The sequence below is a fragment of the Peromyscus californicus genome, unplaced genomic scaffold, assembly GCF_007827085.1.
Source record: "Peromyscus californicus insignis strain IS unplaced genomic scaffold, ASM782708v3 Scaffold_19__1_contigs__length_69161282, whole genome shotgun sequence".
NCBI lineage: Eukaryota > Metazoa > Chordata > Mammalia > Rodentia > Cricetidae > Peromyscus > Peromyscus californicus.
In genome coordinates this window covers 24377608-24394643 of record NW_026294491.1, presented here as the reverse complement: position 1 = coordinate 24394643, position 17036 = coordinate 24377608, and positions in this window count along the sequence as shown.

The following is a 17036-nucleotide window of genomic DNA, read 5'->3' as shown; positions in this document are numbered from 1 at the left end:
AGTGCCCTGGGCTACCTGGGGTGGAAAGCATTGTAGATTGCTTTTAGTAAAAGACCAAGTCTCTCTCCAATTTTATTCTCTCACAAAACCAAACCAACTGCCCCGAAATGGCTTCTAATACAGAGTTCTCATGGTTTATCTCAAGACAGAGAAGAAAGGAATATAGAGCAATGATTTCCTAAGTACAGAACCTCTGTTTTGTGTGATGGAAAAAACCCACAAATGAACAGTAGCATCAGGACATAATATCGTGAATGTAATAAATCAGTACAATTAATGTAATTAATGAATATCATAAATATAATTATTGAATGAATACTGGGAATGTAATCAACGAATACCACAAATGTAATTAATATCATGAGTGTAATTAATGAATATCATAAGTGTAATTAAAAAATAAATTTAAAAAAAGGCGTTCACTACCAATAAATAAATAAATAATAAAACATGGGTAATCCATTAAAAAAAAAAAAAAAACGAAACAAACAAACAAATCCAGATACTTGTTATGTTGCCTAGGCTGGCTTTGAACTCCTGCAGGCTTCCTACCTTAGCCTTTAGAGTCCATAGGAAAATAGATGTATGCCACTGTATCAGTTTGGCTCATATTAAAGAAAAAGATTTTATTTTTATTTTTTTAATTATGTGTGTAAGTGTATGTCTGTGTGTGGGTTTGTGCAGGTGAGTGCGGTGCCCATGGAGACCAAAGAGAGATGTGAGTGGTCCAGCAAGAGCAGTGTGCACTCTTAAGGACTGAACTGGCTCACATGAAACACCAGAAAGTAGTCTGTGATAGATAAAGCCCAGTGTGCCTGCGCAAATTCAGAGAAATGCACCAGGCAATTTTGTTTTGTTTTGGTTTTTTGAGACAGGGTTTCTCTGTGTAGCCCTGGCTACTCTGGATCTCACTCTGTAGACCAGGCTGGCCTTGAACTCAGAGATCCACCTGCCTCTGTCTCCCAAATGCTGGGATTAAAGGCATGTGCCACCATCATGCCACCATCCCACCCCCACCCGGGCTTATTGGGCAATTTTTGTTATTGTGCAAACTTCACAATGGTAACAGTGTCCCTGGGTTTAAAAGTTGCATGAAACAAATGCACCCTTACCATGAGATGCAATCTATTTTCTTTTTTTTTAAGATTTATTTATTATGTATACAGTATTCTGCCTACACACCAGAAGACAGCACCAGATCAAATTACAAATGGTTGTGAGCCACCATGTGGTTGCTGGGAATTGAACTCAGGACCTCGGGAAGAGCTACCAGTGCTCTTAACCTCTGAGCCATCTCTCCAGCCCCACAATCTATTTTTTTAATCACATGTATTTTTTATGTACGTGTGCATAGGGCTGCCATAGCCCGAGTGTGGAGGTCAAGGGACACCTTACAGGAATAGTTTCTCTCCTTCTGCCAGCCATGTAGGTGCTAAGGATGACTGTGCTTGGCAGCAAGCCCCTTTATCCAGTGAGCCATCTTGGCAGCCCCCGCCCTTTATTTTGAGATAGGGCTGGGATAAACTGTTCATGTGGCTGAGGCTGGCTGCTTTTGCTTCCCAGGTACTGGAAAGACAGATGTGACTGGCCACATAGTCTGCCCTGCTCTCCCTCCCCACCCCATAATATTTCATTATGTAGCCCAGGCTGCCCTTGATAACCCTCTAGGCTCTGCCTCCTGAGGACCGGGACACAAAGTTAGCATCACCATGACTGGGCCAACAACCTAATTCCATGAAACCGCTGACAGAGCCTCTGGAGGAGTCCAGGCCAGTGTCAGGCACAGCAGTCACAGCTGGATTATAGCATCTGCTTACACAGAAAACATCCAGCTATGAAGCAGAAGGGTAACCTTTACAAAGTTGGCTCACATGGACCCTGCCATTCCCATGATTGAGTCGGGGCTGTGTGTTCCCTTATCCCTCTCCCCTTACTAAGAGAATCAGGAGGCCTAAGTCAAGGGGGGAAACTGAGTCCCACCTCTCCAATGGCGAGAACCAGTACACTTCACTCTCCTGAGCCCTGATGGAAGGACAGGACCAGAAGGGAAGGTGCGACATCCTCAGGGCAGAGGGATTCCTGTTTCTTGTCAGTGACCCCGTGTCTGATAGGGGGCCGTTAATACTGAGAGTTCAACCTTGGTCTGAGGCTGACAAGATTGCTCAGTGGGTAGGGGCGTTTGCTGCCAAGGGTGACAACTTGAGTTCCATCCCCAGATCCCACAAGGTGGAAGGAAAGAACCCACTCCTGGAACTCTCCAGAAAGGTGCTGTACAAAGTGCAACTTAAATCAGAGCAGAGGCCAAGTGCGGTATGTAATGTCTGTAATCCTAGCCAAGGGAGGCTGAGGCAGGGGGATCAAGAGTTCGAGGTCATTCTTGGCTACCTGGTAAGTTTAAGGCCAGCTACATGAGACCCGAACTCAGAAAAGAGTGGGTGAGGGTAGCCTAGGCTACACAGTAAAATGCTGTCTCAAAAAAACTAAAAACCAACTAAAACGCATAACCATTTGCCATATTTTCTGTAGTCCCGATCATCTTGGGCTGTTAGGAGCCACGTTTGGAAATCAGTACAAAACGGCTTTGAGCGTACTGATGACAGATGTCTTGCCAGTTAAACCTACACAGAAAGAAAAAACATGTTGCTAGGCATGAAACCCTCTAAGGCAGTGGTTCTCAACCTTCCTAATGCTGCGACCCTTTAATACGGTTTCTCATGTGGTGGTGACCCCCAACCATAAAAGTATTTTCATTGCTACTTCATAACTGTGATTTTGGCTCCTGCTGTGAATCGTAATGTAAATGTTTTCCGATGGTCTTAGGCGACCGCTGTGAAAGGGTCTTTGACTCCTCAAAGGGATCGTGACCCAACAGGAAGACAACCGCTGCTCTAAATGGTTGAACTGCCAAAATCAGAATGTGGAGCAGAATTCAAAGTGGTAAGGATAAAAATGGCCTCCGAGGCTGGAGAGGCAGCTCACAGTTAAGGGATCTTCCTGCTCTTGCTCAGGACCTGAGTTCAGCTCCCAGCACCCACGTCAGGTGGTTCGTAACTGCAGCTGCAGAAGGACCCCAAGCCTCGGGCTTGTGTGGGCACCTACACACACGTGCACATAATCATACACAGACAAAGCAGGGTCGCGCTGTGTGCCCTCAGCTGGCCTGAAACTAACAGGGATCCACCTGCCTCTGCAGTGGATCTGAGTGCCGGAGTCAAAGGTATACACCGCCAGGAAGTACCCTCCCCACCTCCCAGGCTCTTTCGATGTGATCATGGCTGCCCTGAAACTCACTATGTAGACCAGGCTGGCCTCCAGCTTCTAGAGATCCTCCTGTCTCTGTCTGTCTCCCAGGTCCTAGAATTAAAGGTGTGTGCCGCCATGCCCTGTAGTAAATCTTTGTTTATAAAAGTCACCTCCCGTGTTGGAAAGCTGCTGTGCTCAAGCTGTCACATGCAAAAGCAGCAGGAAGGCTGTTGAAAACCAGTGTGCAGGTATGGAGAGCCTTCAGTTAATTCCTTGAATTCCAGGAAAAGGAGCCATGCTACATAAGGGCCTGACAGATGGGCTGGAGCGGCCCTGGTGGAAAGGCGTAGACGAGTCTCAGGGCGGTGTCTAAATTTGGCCTCACACTGCAGTCATCTGGGGCTCTTTCAAAATCCCTGCACCTGCTGCCTTGCCCCAGGCATCCTGACTCCACCGGTCTCAGGTGCGGTGTGGGCGTCCGGAGCTTTTAAAGCTCCCCACATCATTCCAATGTGCTGCAAAGTTGAGGAGCCACTGGCCTCATTGGGGCATGAGAGTGGGCATGCGTGGAAAGAGGCTGGTGGGCTAAGAAATATAAGCTGCTGCACGGACAGGAGCCATAGAGTGGAGAGACGGAGAGAGAAAGAAGCCGCTGAGGGTGCCCCGACTTCAGGCTTGGCCGCTGCCACAGCCACCATCGTCTAATGGAGAGGCTCCTGAAAGCCCTGTAGTCACAGGGCCAGGCGTGGTGGCACACACCTCTAATCCCAGCACTTGGGAGGTAGATAAAGGTGGATCTCTGTGAATTTGGGTCCAGCCTGGTCTATAGAGTGAGTTCCAGGCCAGCCAGGGCTATAAATCCTAGTTCTACGGAAAACAAAAACTCCCGTACTGTAGTCACAGGATTTGTGTTGTAAGCCTGCCCCCTGGTGGCACTGTCTGTGTATTACAGAGAGTAAGGGTACAGTCACCCCAACGGGACAGGGAGGCTGAGCCCTGGAAGGAGCAGGGGTGGAATGGGAGAATCAGGGATGAGAAAGACATGGCTTCCCTCGGTGCTCAGGCCAGCATCATCCAGGATGGCCAAAAGCTTGCTGCAGCAATGATTAAGGGACTCTGCAGAAGACTCAGTGTTAAGCAGGAAGCCCTGGCCAGTAACAGGGAGCCTGGAGGCCTGAGTTCCAGTCTGAGCTCTGTCAGTGAGTACCTCGCCTGAACTTCAGCCTCCTCGACCAGCTGAGAAACTGTATGGCTGTGGCTTTGTCGGTGGTCACAGGAGAGTGCAAGACTGATCATCTCTGCCCCTCACACAAGAGACAAGGGACAGCCACAGAAGCACACGCAAGTGTTACTGAGTGGCGGACAGGAAGTACTTGAAGGCTTTCTGGAGGGTGTGGTACCTGTTAGTATCTAAGGATTAAAGAGTAGATGAGTAAGTCGTATCTGTGGGAAGACTTCCTACTCTGGGGACATTCAGGAGAAACTTCCAGCTCGGAGAAGCCAGTGGTGAGGCTTTGACCATCCTGCCTTGGACAAGTCATTCAATTTTCCTGGACATGGGCTGGGGGAGAAGGCTCAGTTAGTTGAGTAGCCGCTGTGCAAGCACGAGGACCTGAGTTTGTATTCCCAGAAGCCACATCAAAGTCAGACAGGGCAGTGTACACCTGTAATTCCCACGCTAGGGCTGGGGAGGCTAGAGACAGAAAGGTTCCTGGAGCTCATTGGCCTACCAGCCTAGCCTAATTGATGAGCCCCAGGCTCAGTAAGAGACATCGCCTCAAAAAATAAGGAAGATAGGCTGGAGACAGGTCTCTGCTCTTTCAGAGACCCAGGTTCAATTCTCAGCATCTGTACGGTGGCTCAGCACTGTCTGTAACTCCAGTTTCAGGGCATCTGATGTCCTCTTCTGGCTTCCAGGAGCACCTGCGTGCATGTGTGCCCCCCCCCAAGTCTCCCACAGACACATAATAAAGATGAAAGACATAGACCCATGCTTGACAATAAACACGCTAGTAAGATGGCATGGTGACCACAGAGGTTACAGTCACAGCTCCTGGGCAGAGTCAAGGGAGAAGGTTTCAAGGCTCAGAGAGCAGATGTGTGTTTGAGGCCAGGTCCCACAGTTGCCGAGGCTGGCCTGGGTGCAGAGAGAATGAATGTGGATCTAAGCATTGTGTGTGTGTGTGTGTGTGTGTGTGTGTGTGTGTGTGTGTGTGTGTGTGAAGTTATTTATAACAAATACCGATAAGCTTAGACGGGATTCGATATGAGTTGAAAACACACAACACTTCCATCCCTCCCTGTTCCTTCTGTGTCGGGAGGGCTCATCTCCCAGCTGGCTGAGGTCTTTTCAATAGATACGAGTAACCCAAATGCGGATTGTCCTCACACCAGTCTGGTGTCATTTCCAGTTCACTCCAGCCATAACAGCACTAGCCTGTGCTCCCTGCCTATGAGGTCAGTAAAAATTAAGTCAGCAGCTCTCAACCTGTGGGTCATGACCCCCTTTGGGGTCGAGCAACCCTTTCACGGGAGTCACCTAAAACCATCAGAAAACACAGATATGTACATTGCGATTCATAGCAGTAGCAAAATTACAGTTATGAAGCAGAAACGAAAATAATGTCATGGTAGGGGAGTCATCATAACACGAGGAACTGTATTAATGAGTCGCAGCATTAGGAAGGTTGAGAACCACTGATTTAAGTGACCTTGCTGAGGCCACCCGTGAGTCAAGATCAGTGGTCGAGAAAGCCATTTGAGCCAGACCTGGTGATGCACAGCTGTGATTCCATTTACTCCAGAGACTGAGGCGGGAGAATCACAAGTTCAAAACCAGCCTGGGCAATTTAGTGAGACCCTTCTTCAAAATTTGTTTGCTTGTTTGTTTTTAATGAGGAGCTGGGAAGGTATCTTAGTCCATAGAGTGCTCACTGCTCAAGCTTAAGAATCCAAGTTCTAGGGGCTGGAGAGATGGTTTAGAGGTTAAAAGTACTGGCTGCTCTTCCAGAGGTCCTGAGTTCAATTCCCAGCCACCACATGGTGGTTCATAACCATCTGTAATGAGATCTGGTGCCCTCTTCTGGCCTGTAGGGATACATGCAGGCAGAATATTGTATACATTAAGAAGAAGAAGAAGAAGAAGAAGAAGAAGAAGAAGAAGAAGAAGAAGAAGAAGAAGAAGAAGAGAATCCAAGTTCTAGGCAGTGGCGGCACATACCTTTAATCCCAGCACTCAAGAGGCAGAGGTAGGCAGATCTCTGTGAGTTCAAGGTCAGCCTGGTCTACAGAGAGTTCCAGGACAGCTAGGGTTACACAGAGAAATCCTGTCTCAAAAAACCAAAAAACAGCCGGGCGGTGGTGGCACACGCCTTTAATCCCAGCACTCGGGAGGCAGAGCCAGGCGGATCTCTGTGAGTTCGAGGCCAGCCTGGGCTACCAAGTGAGTTCCAGGAAAGGCGCAAAGCTACACAGAGAAACCCTGTCTCGAAAAAACCAAAAAAAAAAAAAAACCAAAAAACAAACAACAACAACAAAAGAATCCAAGTTCACTGCACATGCTCAGGGACCTGAATTCCCCACCCCACCCCACCCCCGGGACTCAGATAAAAAGCTAGGCCTGGGGCCCGCGTTTGTAATCCTAATGCTTGGAAGGCTAAGGACGGAGGATTCCCGGGGCTTGCTGACCAGCCTAGCTTCGCTCAGTTGGCAGGCTCCAGGTCCCACTGAGAACCCTATCTCCAAACTCAGTTCCTGAGGAAAGGCACTGAGGTCACCAAGAGTGACCTCTGACCTCCTCCACACACAGGTGTGCACATACGAACATGCACTCCCCCCCCCCCCGAAAAAAAATTAAATTAAATAAGGGGGCTGTCAGGATGGCTCTGTGGGTAAGTGTTTGCTGTAAGTCTGATGACCTGAATTTGATCCTCAGGCCCTACACCGTAGAAGGAGAGAACTGGTTCCCAAAAGTTGGCCTTTGACTTTCTCACACATAGCCCCCGACACACAAAACAAACAGATAAATGTAATAAAAATAAACTCAGGGCCTGGAGAAATGGCTTAAAGGTTAAGAGCACTGACTGCTCTTCCAGAGGTCCTGAGTTCAATTCCCAGCAACCACATGGTGGCTCACACCATTTGGAATGAGATCTGGTGCCCTCTTCTGGTCATACATGCTGTATACATAATAAGTAAATCTTTAAAATAAAATAAAATAAATAAACACAGAATTAAAAGGACTGGAAACGCAGATCTGGAGGCGGGGTGGCTTACATAGCACCTACGAGGGCTTCACATCACGCCAGCACCACCAAACCAAAACAGAAACAAAAAAGGCCATTTGGCAGAATGGTTCAATCATGGTACAATCATGAGGAGACCTTTGAGGAATCTTTGAAGGACCAGCAGGGTGACTTCAGACTAAGAAGTGTCCCCAACACAGCATCCACAATTCTCCCTGTTGCCCCCTGCCAGTCTCCTCTCTGAGGCAGGAGGCGGGTGTTCTGACTGCTTTATTTTATTGTATTTTATTTTATTTTGGAGCCAGAGTCTCAGGTATCACAGCTTCCCTTAATTTAAACCTTCCCTGTAGCCAAGGCTGACCTTGAACCTCTGCCTCCACCTCCTAAGTGCTGGATTACAGGCCCTCACCACCATGAGCTCCCGGTTGCTTTAATGTGGAAAATTTGCTTTCTTTTTCCTGCCCCTCTCCCCTACATTGGAAGGATGGAATGCATTTTTTTTTTCATTTCCTAAGAAGCTCTGAAGATGAAAAGTCTCTATGCCCTTGAGGAAATCAGATTATCTCCCCACACCCAAGAGAGTAAAGGATGGTGAGTTGGAAGGATGCTGGGAGAGTCACTGAAGGAAGGCTTCCTTGAGACAAGAGAGAAGCAAACTGATGAGGCCCAGAGAAACAGATGTTCTCTCCCTGAGGGGAGCTAGAAGGAATGACCACAGTTTGGGGTTCTGGAGAGACAGGCTTTCAATTCTCACTCCCCAGATGAGCCCCCAAATTCCTGGGCCCCAGGCACCTCTCAGAAACAAGAGCTCCCTCCCCCCAGCCCCCGCCGTTCTCTGGAAACCTGCAGAAACAGGGGGCTGAGAAATCTCAGTGGCCACCCAGGCACCTCCCCACAAGCCTTGGCACCATGCACAGCTTCAGGAGCTATGGAGAGCAATCCTGGGGTTAACGAAGTTAGAATCCATGGCAGCTCAACAAGACGGAGCCCACAGCTAGGATGAAGCCGACTTTCAGAGAATCAAGAAACAGAAGCCGTTTTGCCCCGGGATTGGTGAACTGAGCGGCTTTGCACTCTGCCTGTGCCTTTCCTGTTAGCCTACTTGGATCCAGGTAGGATCCCCCAACCTGTCTCAAGATCCCCTCATTGCCACATCCCTCCTCTGGTCCCTCCTCACTGTCCAAAGCCACCAGAGGCCTCTTGTGCCTTCCTCCGAAGCTCAAGGCTCATGTCAGCCACTTGACAGAAAGCTCCGGGGAGTTCCCGCTGCCAGGCTGGGACTTGGCTCCTCGTCTTGGCTGAGGACCTCATGAAGATAGATACATAACTCTTTCTCCTAGCCCTGAGCCAATTGTCCAAGCACCTGCGTAGGTCCCGGGGCTGGAGCCACTTGGCAGACTGACTCTGGTAGCCCCCTTTTCCTCACCTCAGCCAGGCTGCAATATCACATTGGCCAACATCCTGGGTTGTCTAGATGCCAAGTCCCCTCTGTCTGAGGTACCCAGACTGGCTCAGGGATGAAGCCGTGCTCCCTACTCAGCGAGGGGGTCAGGGTGCTTCACCACTTCCTCCCCTGCCTGCCATAGATGGACAGATTCTGTGAGAGCCCCGCGCTGGGTGTGTGTTAAGAGCCTCTGAGCTCTGTGTATACCAGCCGCACGGCAGATGTAAACACTCTGGCCTTTCTCCGCTGGCTAGATAAACTTCAAGCTTTTAGGGCAAGGCACTGCCCCAGCACACTCTCTGTGTTTAAAGAAGATGTCAACAGCAGCCTGCGCTCTTGGCAGAAGCCGGCTCTCTGTCTCTCAGCTTAATGTTCTGGGCCACTGACTCCCCAGCCAAGGGGCACACAGCTCGCCTCCCAGAGGATCCAGCCTGGGCTCCTGTCATTTGTAGACAGAGGGGAGCGATCTATGATCCATAGCCCAAGAACGCTGCTAACTCCCACATCCTCCTCCAGTACCCTGCGAGCCTGGTACAGAGACAAGTCTTGTGTTGGTTTTGGTGTTTTGCTCATAACGTAGCTGAGGGTGACCTTGAACTTCAGACCAGTGGAGGTCATGTAGGACAGAGGGCAGCTCACGGGGAGTAGGAGCTGGGTAGCCTTCCTCTCTGCAGGACTTGCAGCTCTTTGCTGTGTGTAAGATTGGACTAGGGCTCTGGGCTCTGGAAGCTCATAGACTCAGCAAGAACCTAATTGGGGAAGCCATCAAGCTACCAACTTTTCATCCCACCAAAAGATGAATTTGAGAGAAGAGACAAAGCCGAGTCCTTGCCTATGTGGTGGTCTGAATGCAAATGGCCCCCATAGGCTCATATGTTTGGATACCTGGTTCCCAGTTGGTGGAACTGTTTGGGAAGGACTGGAGGAACTGTGTCACTGGGTGTGGGCTTTGAGATTTCAAAGACTCGTGATCCTCGGGGCTTGTTCTCTCTACATCATGGTTAGGATCAAGATAGGAGCTGTCTGCTGTTCCCTCGTTCCTCCATCACAGTCTCTAACCCTGTGAAGCCATAAGCCAAGAAGGAATGCTCTATTTTATAACTTGCCTTGATCATAACGTTCTATCAATGCAAAGAAAGCTAACAAAGGCAGCCTGCCGTCACCAGCACCTTCGTGAAGAAAGGGACATTTTTTTAAAAACTCTCCCAAACACTAAGGACAAAGTCTCAGGGTGATCTTTTGCTTTTTTTTTTTTTTTCAGACAGGGTTTCACGTAGCCCAGGCTAACCTTGAAGTCCTGATCCCCTGCCTCCACCTCCAAGTACTGTGCTCACTTACATTTGCGGCCAGCAGGCAGGCAAACAATCCTTCATACTGCGTTTGTGGAGCTGAATAAAAAGGCTCACCACATCATCCTTCTTGACCCTGTTTTGTCTGATCCAGGTGAGTTTCCATCACCCTCTGTCACCACCCGGTGGTGGCCAGATGACCTGTGGTGACCGACACTAGTGTCCCGTAGAAGGCGTGACCCAGCACAGTCTACAGGACAACCACACAGCTACCAAAACTCTAAAGGTGTCTCTTGAGCCAAGTTTGATGGGAGCACACCTGTAAATCCAGTGTGCTAGAGGCAGAGGTGGGGGGATCTCAAGTCTGAGGCTAGCCTGGGCTACATACAAAGCCTGGACTACGTATGGAGAAGGAAATAAAGAAATAAAGATATCTCTTAGTAGTATGAGAGCACCTGGCCCACAAGGCTTCTTGGACTTCCCTTTTTCTTTTCCAGCCTCTTCGTTTATACTCATTTATGTTCCAAACTCCCTGAAAAATAATTTTTTTTTTTTTGCCATGGGTGAAATATAGTTTTGTGTTCTTGTGCTGGGAGTTAGGTCCCCAGTGCGTTGACGGGAGGTTTCCCTTTCGGATGTGAAACCTGATGGAAATTGATTAGATCGTGGAGGGAGCTAGCCACCCTTGGAGGGAATTAATGAAGTTTTTATGGGGTCCTAGTAACTGTCAAAGAAGCAAGACTGGCCCCTTCCCAGTGTCTCTGGCTTTCTTTCCCTGCCTGTCCCACATACAGTGGACTCTTCCCAGAAGTGATGCCATGCTGTTTGGGCTTTGAGCCTTTAAAATTGAGCTGACTAAATCTTCTTTTTTCAAAATAATTACCCAGATTTTTGTCATATCTGAAAGCTAAGACACCTCCTAACTACACTCTTTAGGCCTCTCTCCTCCAGTCACAGTGACACAAAGCAGCAAGGCACTCTTGTGAGCACATGCCCCATCCAAAGGGGACAGCTGACGCTTTGCTGTGGTGGACACCATCGTGTCCTTCTGGGGTCTGCCAGCATTCTGCTGTGTGTGTTATGGAGGGACAGTGATTGGCCGACACCCCTGCAGGCCCCACCTCAGCTACAAAGAGCTGCCTTATCCACGGCCACGCCCCTTCTTGGGTGACCCTCATCCTACGGTCTGTGAGGATCCACTTTCACACAGGAGAGCAGCCCCGATGGGACAACGCAGTTGCCAGCAAGCCTGAGGCTGCCAGGGCTCCCTGAGTATCTTCCTCCAACATGGCTTCCTTCCCCACCTACACCTGATGCTGGTCCCAGGGGTAGCTTCTTGGTCATCATCGGGGACACAGGTGGTGAACCTGAACCTTCTTCCTGTAGGTACGTGATCAGTCCCACAATCCTGCAGAGCCATGGGGAGCCCTTTCCTCTCTTCTTCCTGTAGGTAGAATGTCCCATGATTGCCATGATCATGATGGACAAACCCTCTGGGGCAGTGTGGTTTTGACCAGAGAACAGCTTTTAGGTGTCTTTTCTCAAGTGCTGTCCAGCTTTTTCCCCTTCCTCTTCCTCCTCCTCTTCCTTCCCAGACTAGGCAAGCTGGCCAGCAAGCCCCCGAGACCTGCCCATCTTCACTTCCCTGGCACTGGGATTCCAATATTACAGTCACACACCTCCGCATCTGTGGTGTGTTGTGGAATATTTGTTTATACTGTAGAGATGTGTCTCTGCCTAAGGCGCCTTCTGATTGGTTTAATAAATGGTCAGTGGCTAGGTAGGAGAGGATAGGCAGGACTTCTGGGGAGAGAGAAGACTCTGGGAAGAAGAGAGGCAAAGATGCCAGTGAGATGCAGAACAAGTTGGACATACAGTACAGAGGAGAGGTAACAGAGTCATGTGGCAGAACATAGATTAATAGAAGCAGGTTAATTTGAGTTATAAAAGCTAGTTGGGGAAAAAACCTGAGATGGAGGCCAAGCTTTCATAATTAATAATAAGTCTCCATGTCATTATTTGCAGGCTGGCAGTCTAAGAAATTCGGATGAGAAAGCTTACTGCAATGGGGGTTTGAAAGAAAATGGCCCCCAAAGGGAATAGCACTATTAGGAGGCGTGGCCTTGTTGGAGTAGGTGTGGCCTTGTTGGAGTAGGCGTGGCCTTGTTGGAGTAGGCGTGGCCTTGTTGGAGAAGTGCATTACTGTGGAGGTGGACTTTGAGGTCTCCTATGCTCAAGCTACTCCCAGTGTCACAGTCTACTTCCTGTTGCCTGAATAGCAACATGTAGCAGCTCCTTCTCCAGCACCATGATGATAATGGTCTAAACCTCTGAAACGGTAAGCCAGCCCCAGTTAAATATTTTCCTTTATAAGAGTTGCCATGTTCATGGTGTCTCTGCACAGCGACAGAAGCCCTAACTGAGGTATTGTTGTGATAGGCCTGACCATGGTTTTGTTTGAAGGAATTTGGACCTTGGTACTGTGGATTAGAAAAGCAGCTGAACCCTTGAAGTGCTACTTAATGGGCCGCGTTAGGATGAGCATGGACGAGAGTGGTGAGTGTGATTTGATGAACAGTGGGGGCCTGACTCAAGAGGTTTCAGAGGAGAAGAATTTTAATATGTTGCCTAGAGATTGTTCTTGTGGTATTTGGGTGAAGTGTGGCTGTTTTTTGCCCTTGTCCAAAGAGTCTGCCTGAGGCTAAAGTGAAGAGTTTTGGATTAATTCTGTTGGCAGAGGAAATCTCAAAACAGCCTAGTATAGACTGTTGTGTGGTTATCAGTGATAACTCTAATGAATTTTTAATAAAAAGGAGAAAGCTGAGCAAATAAAATACAAAGGGAGTGGAACAGAGCTAAATCCTGTGTTCAAGGAGATAAACGGATTAAGAAATGGAATAAAGGGAGTAGTGACCTCAGGGCAAGACCCCATCCAGGGCCGGGAGATGGTGGCACAAGCCTTCAATCCCAACACTCAGGAGGCAGAGGCAGGTGGATCTCTGTGAGTTCAAGGCCAGCCTGTTCTACAGAGTGAGTTGCAGGAAAGGCGCAAAGCTACACAGAGAAACCCTGTTTCAAAAAACAAAACAAAAACAAACAAACAAACAAAAAGATCCTACCCAGCAAAGTTTCCAACCTGTGAAAAGGAATTAAAGAAAAAGTTAGAGCCAGGTGTGGTGGGGCATACCTTTACTACCAGCACTCCTGAGGCAGAGGCTGGTGGATCTCTGAGTTTGAGGCCAGCCTGGTCTACAGATCCAGCCAGTTTCAGGACAGCCAAGCTTAGACAGTGAAGGAAACCATGAAAAACAGAAAGCTCATGAAGATGTAATTGAACAAGGGGGTCATGTAACTTGACAGCTTTGGCCACATGGTTCTGGAGTTAAAGATAGAAGGGGCTATGGAATTTGCCTCTGCAACAAAGGAAAGCCGCTGAGACTAGGCATCTGTCAGGGGTGTCCCTGAATGAAGACCTAGAGAGGCCATTGCATGAAACTGTGAAGGTGAAGCCTGGATTGCCTTGAAGATCCCAAGATGTTGGACATGCCTGAGCTATGGGATACCTGTCAAGAAGAGCTGCTAACAGGAAGTGGGTCCAGCCCAAGAGAAAGAAGTGTGTTACAGTCAACAAAGCTGAAAGGAATTGGAGATCTGAAGAGCGTTTTGACATCAGACATGGAGATGCAGAGTTTGGAGTTTGCCCGGCTGGTTTTCAGTCTTGCTTTGGTCCAATATTTCCTCACTGTGCTCCCTTACCTATGTTTTGGAATGGTAATGTATATCCTATGCCATTATATGTTGGAAGTATGTGATCTGTTTTTTGGGTTTTGTTTTGTTTTGTTTTTTTGTTTTTGTTTTTGGTTTTACAAGGGGTTACAGTTCAGAGATTGCATGAATCTCAGAAGAGACTTTGAACTTTAGACTTTAAAATAAGTTTGAGACTGTTATAGACTATGGGGAGTTTTGAAGTTAGACTGAATGCATTTTTGCATTATGATATGGCTATCAGCCTTTGGGAGTCAGAAAGTAGAATGTGGTGGTTTGAAAGAAAATGGCCCCCAAAGGGAGTGGCACTATTAGGAGGTGAGGCTTTGTTGAAGTAGGTGTGGCCTTGTTGGAGGAAGTGTGTCACTGTGGGGGCGGGCTTTGAGGTCTCTTTGGTGTCTCAGTCTACTTCTTGTTGCCTACATATCAACATATAACAACTTCTTCTCCAGCACCGTGTCTGCCTGCACACCACTCGCCATGATGATAATGGACTGAACCTCTGAACTGTAAGCCACCACCTCAGTGAAATGTTTTCCTTTTTAAGAGTTGCCATGGTCATGGTATTTCTTCACAGCAATAGAAACCCTCACTAAGACAACATCCATCTTATTTTATGTGGGTTCCGGGTGTGGAACTCAGGTTCTCATGATTTTAAGGCTATCTCCCCAGACCATTTGTCTGTGACATGGTCTCATGAAGTCCAGGCTGGCCTCGAACAGGCTATGTATCCCAGGATGGCCTTTAACTCCTACTCTTTCTGCCTTGTGTCGCCAAGCCTGGCTTAGCCTTCCTGTTTTGATGCCCCAGCAAGAGCAAGGAATTTAAAGTACCTCTCTTCCCTCTTGAAGACTGGCCTTTAAGACCATCATCTAGCTGTGGATTCCAAGGGCCTGCCCTGAAATAGCACAGTTGACCAGCCACAGTCTGTCTTCTCCCCCCCTTCCCCCCCCCCCCGGGGGGGGGCACCTCTCCTTCCCTGAGCCTACAAGCCTTCCGGCACATTGTTGGCAAGCTGCAGGAGTTTATGATTTAAGGAGGAAATAAAAACTCAGATTTAATAGCTCCAAAGTATAATCCCCACTACATACACAACCGAGTGGTAGGGCCGGGGATGAGCTATTCCGGGCTTCTGGAGCTGGCGACATGTACTCAGGCATCCCAGCTCTCTGCTGGGTTTGTGGACCAAAGCTCAACCAAGTGCAGCTGCCTGAGCACAGGAGCTCGGACTAGCAAGGGGAAAATGGCTTCCGTTCTCACTGCTACACTTGCCCTCTGGGACAGGAACAAACCCAGAATTAATTGGACACTACTGCTGCCACCAAGTGACCAAAGACAGAGACCCTCTGGTAAGAGACCAACGTCAAACCATGGTGGCCCACCCAAGAGGAGAAATAGGCCTCCACGGCCTGGCAAAGAATGTGGCCAGCTCTATGTTGGGCTCAGGAGTTTCAGAACCCTCTAGCCCAGGGGCTCGCAACTTTCCTAATGCTGTGACCCTTTAATACAGTTCCTCATGTTGTGGTGACCGCCCCCCCATTATAAAATTATTTTCATTGCTACTTCATAGCTGCAATTTGGCTACTGTTATGAATCCTAATGTAAATATCTGACATTTGCAATGGTCTTAGGTGACCCCTGTGAAAAGGTCACGCAATGGCCAGGGGTCGCGACCCACAGGTTGAGAACCACTGCTCCAGCTCATCCCAGGGAAGATGAGGAGCCCTGGAGGTACCTCTTCTCCAAAGCCAAAAGGTGGGTCCTCCAGTCCAGCTAGGACAGCAGACAACAGATATTATTCTAGCATGGATGAGCTCATCAAGTTCACAGTAAGAACTGCTTAGAATGAAGCCCTGCAGCCAGGTGCAGTGGGGCACGCCTTTAATCCCAGCACTTGGAAGGCAGAAGCAGGCAGATCTCGAGGCCAGCCCTGGTCTACAGAGAAACCTTGTCTGAAAAAAACAAAAAGAAAAAGAAAAGAAAAGAAAAATTTAAAATTGCCTCAGGATGTGTGACTTAGCACTGTTTTTCTCTTAGAGTCTGTAAGTGGCACTGGCTTTTCCGCCCTACAGAGCTCGGAACTGGAGACATAACTCAGGTCATAGAGTGCTTGCCTAGCATGCAGGAAGCCCTGGGTTCAATCTCCAGCACGTCATAAACTAGGCTAAGTGGCACACGCCTCTAATCCCAACATTTGGAGAGAGAGAGAGAGAGAGAGGGAGAGACAGAGGGAGAGGGAGAGGGAGAGGGAGAGAGAGAGAGAGAGAGAGAGAGAGAGAGAGAGAGAGAGAGAGGAGAAACGACCACCATTTGTCTAAGCTCAATTTTTTAAAAATAATTTATTTATTTTTATTTTATGTGCATTGGTGTTTTGCCTATATGTATGTCTGTGTGAGGATGCTGGGTCCCCTGGAACTGGAGTTACAGACAGTTGTGAGCTGCCATGTTGGTGCTGGGAATTGAACCCGGGTCTTCTGAAAGAGCAGTTAGTGCTCTTAGCCGCTGAGCCATCTCTCCAGCCCCCTCAATTTCTAATTTTACATCTAAGGAAACTGAGGCTGGAGATGAGGAATGACCAGGATTGCCTGGTCAGTCAACGACTCAGGAGCAGAGCCAGAGGCCCGGAACCCAGCTCTGATCACTTGACTGACACCCCATCAAACTCACCCTCATGCCCGCTGGGTATTTCTGAACTCAAAGACTTCCTGGGGTTCCCAAGCCAGCCTGGAGTTGATCTCATTCCCAAATGCAAATGCCAGTGTGCTCCAGCAGCTCCCACCTGGCAGAATGTAAACACTGAGGCCTGGACCCTCTGTGCCTCCCCTACCCAGGCTCTGCCTCGCTTCCCTGCTTCCCGAAGGCTCTCCCTACTTCCCAGCGGGTCCTAAATCTTTCAAGAGACAAAGCCCAGCCATCCGAGCAGGGGGTGGAATGAGGGAGGGAGCCCGCAGCATCTCTGCCAAGGCCCTCGCCTGCCCTGCAGGGAGGAGCTGGGAGCAGCGGCTGAGGGCTGGCAGCTTTGGGAGCCTGCACGACAAAGCCTGGAGGCCA